Here is a 2962-nt window from a genome sequence, read left to right as displayed (position 1 = left end):
AAGCTTGATATTGGTACAGTGACAGATGCATAGACCAGTGAAACAGAATAAGAATCCAGAAATAAATCGACCCACCTATGGATAACTGATCTTTGACACAGTACCGGAAAACAAATGGGGAATAGATAACATATTTAACAGATGGTGCTTACAAAACTGGATATATTTTGAACAAAACTTAAAGAAGATAAATACCTCACATCATCATCATACACAAAAACTAACCCAAGATGGATCAAAAACCTAAATTTTAAACCTTAAACTATAAAATACAACAAAGGAAAAATAGGGGCAAACTTAGGAGCCCTAATGTATGACATAGACAATCAAACATAACTAAAAGTGTAACGCTGAGGATAAACCAGATGACAAATACCTTCTAAAAATTAAATTATTATGTGCATCAGCAGACTTCTTCAAAAGATTAAAAAGAGTACCTAGAGGCTGGGGGAAAAAAAAATGGCAACAACATATCCTACAAGGGACTTCTCTCTGAAATTTGTAGAAAACTTCAACACTTCAACATCAAAAAGACAAAAAATCCAGTTCAAAAAGTCAGAAGATATGAACAGACACTTCACTGAAGAATATATTCATATGGCTAACAAACACATGAAGAAGTGCTTATGATCATTAGCCATTAGAGAGATACAAAATAAAACAAAAATGAAATATCATTTCACCCCAGCAATAATAACAATCTTCAACAAGACAGAAACAACAAATGCTGATGAGAGCGTGCAGAAATCGGGGCTCTCATGCACTGTTGATGGTACTGTAAAATAGTGCAACCACTGTGGAAAACAGTATGCTGTTTCCTTAAACAGATGGAAATAGAAATATCAATTAATCCAGCAATCCCAACACTAGGTATATATCCTAAAGAAGTGAGTGACAGAACACAAATAAATACATGTACAATTTGTTCATCATAACACTAGTCATGATAGGAAAGAGATGGAAACAATTTAAGTGCTCATGTAAGGATGAATGGATAACTAACCTATGATGCATAAACACAATGAAATACTATGCAACATAAAAGGATAATGAAGAATCTGTTAAACATATCAAAAAATGGATGAATTTGGAGGGCATAATGCTACATGAAATAGGTCAATCACCAAAAGCAAATATTATAGGAGTTCACTATTATAAAAAGTCAAGGAATGGTTTATGCACAGAAGGAAATTTTTTGTTGTTGTTGTTGGTTACCAGGGTTAGGAGTGGAGAGGAAGGAAAATTGCTAGGTAGAAAAGACATGTATTAATTTGGGTGGAGGGAAAGGTAATATACGGAAATAAATGACTAGCACAATATCACTAAGGAAAAGGAAGACACTGAGAAGTGAACAGGAGCTTCAGACAAGAAAAGTAAGTATAATTACACCCAAAATACTGCATTATCATTAATAACAAACATTAGTCTATGGATAGATACATAGTTAGACAGGCTAAATGATCAGGTATGGGTAGGCAAAGAGGAATATACCCATGACCATTATAGGTTGTGTAGTAGATAAGGCACTTGAATGTTAACTGGAAGGTCAGTAGTTAAAACCCACCAGCCACTCCACAGAAAGAAAATGGGGTGATCTACTTCTGTAAAGATTTACTGCCTTGGAAACCCAATGAGTGTTGCTATGAGTCAGAAACTACTCAATGGTAGTTTTTTTTTGTTTTTTTTTTTTATGTCTACATACATGCTTTTGTCTATTGTAAAAACTTTCACGTATCTAGTCTTAGCAACAGCCAACCAGCCTAAGAGAGTGAGTTGCCTAAGGACTATGACTGTGGTAGCAGGGGACATCAAGCACAATTGGCATAACATAAGTACACAAAAACATTGTTCTACATTGTATTCTAGAGAGTAGAAACTGGTATCTTAAAAGCCTCGAAGTGACCACTTGAGATACAACTACTGATCTCTCCTCATCTGGAGTAAAGAAGAGTGAAGAAAATCAAGACCCTAGGAAAGAATTAATCCAAAGGACTACCATGGGGACCTCAATGTACCTAATCCTGATACCAGAAGAACTACAATTCCTTGGAAAGGGATCAAAATTGGAGATCTGGATAAAGTGGGAGACAAATGTGGAGCAATACTCAAAATCATTAAAAACACCAGACTTACTTGTGTGTTAGTCTGGTCAAACCCCTGAGACCATGGCCCCCAGTCACTCTTTGGGCCTGGAATTAAGCTCACTTCTGTGACTTACTATTCAGCCAAACACTAGACATGCCTACAGGGTGAACAATTACACCAGGGAGGTATACTCCTTAGAGAAATACACCACAGGAGATAAGATGGGCAGCATTTGCACAAGGAGAAAACTTACAAGGCAAGAATGCAAAGGAAAGGACAAAAGGAAAAGGTAACAATAGGGAGGAAGTAGGAAGAAAGCTGTTATGTTGTGATGATTGCAATAAATGTCACAAAGCAAAATGTCTATGAACAGTTGAAAGGGAAGCGAATTTGCTCTATAAACTTTCACACATATCACACTAAAATGTTAAAAAACAATTAACCTTTACAATCCACACCTTGTCAATTTAGTGCATATACACATTTCTTTAAGCTACATAAAATGTCCAAATAAAGACAATAACAAAAGTTTTACTTCTGCCTAGCATGATACAAGGAAAATATATAAAGACTAATGTGCTAGCCCCCTTGTTATCTATCTATCTACCTATCTTTCTATCATCTATACACAAACACACACAAAAATATATTCTTTGAAAAACAAGGAGGAAATATTCAAAACAGTTACAGTACTCAATTCTGCAACAGGTCACGTGGTAGCAGCTGATATTTATAATTACCTTCTTCTACTCCTTTTTGTGGGAGCTCTGGTAGCATAGTGGCTAAGACACTTGCTTGCTGACCAGACGGCTGGCGGTTCAAACCCACCAGCCACTCCTCGGAAGGAAGGTTGGGCAATCCTACTTCTGTAGTGATA

Source organism: Orycteropus afer, unplaced genomic scaffold (genome assembly GCF_000298275.1).
Source record: "Orycteropus afer afer isolate SDZICR_OR568_19922 unplaced genomic scaffold, OryAfe1.0 scaffold00621, whole genome shotgun sequence".
In the NCBI taxonomy this organism is placed as follows: domain Eukaryota; kingdom Metazoa; phylum Chordata; class Mammalia; order Tubulidentata; family Orycteropodidae; genus Orycteropus; species Orycteropus afer.
Note: the sequence above shows the minus strand (reverse complement) of the source record.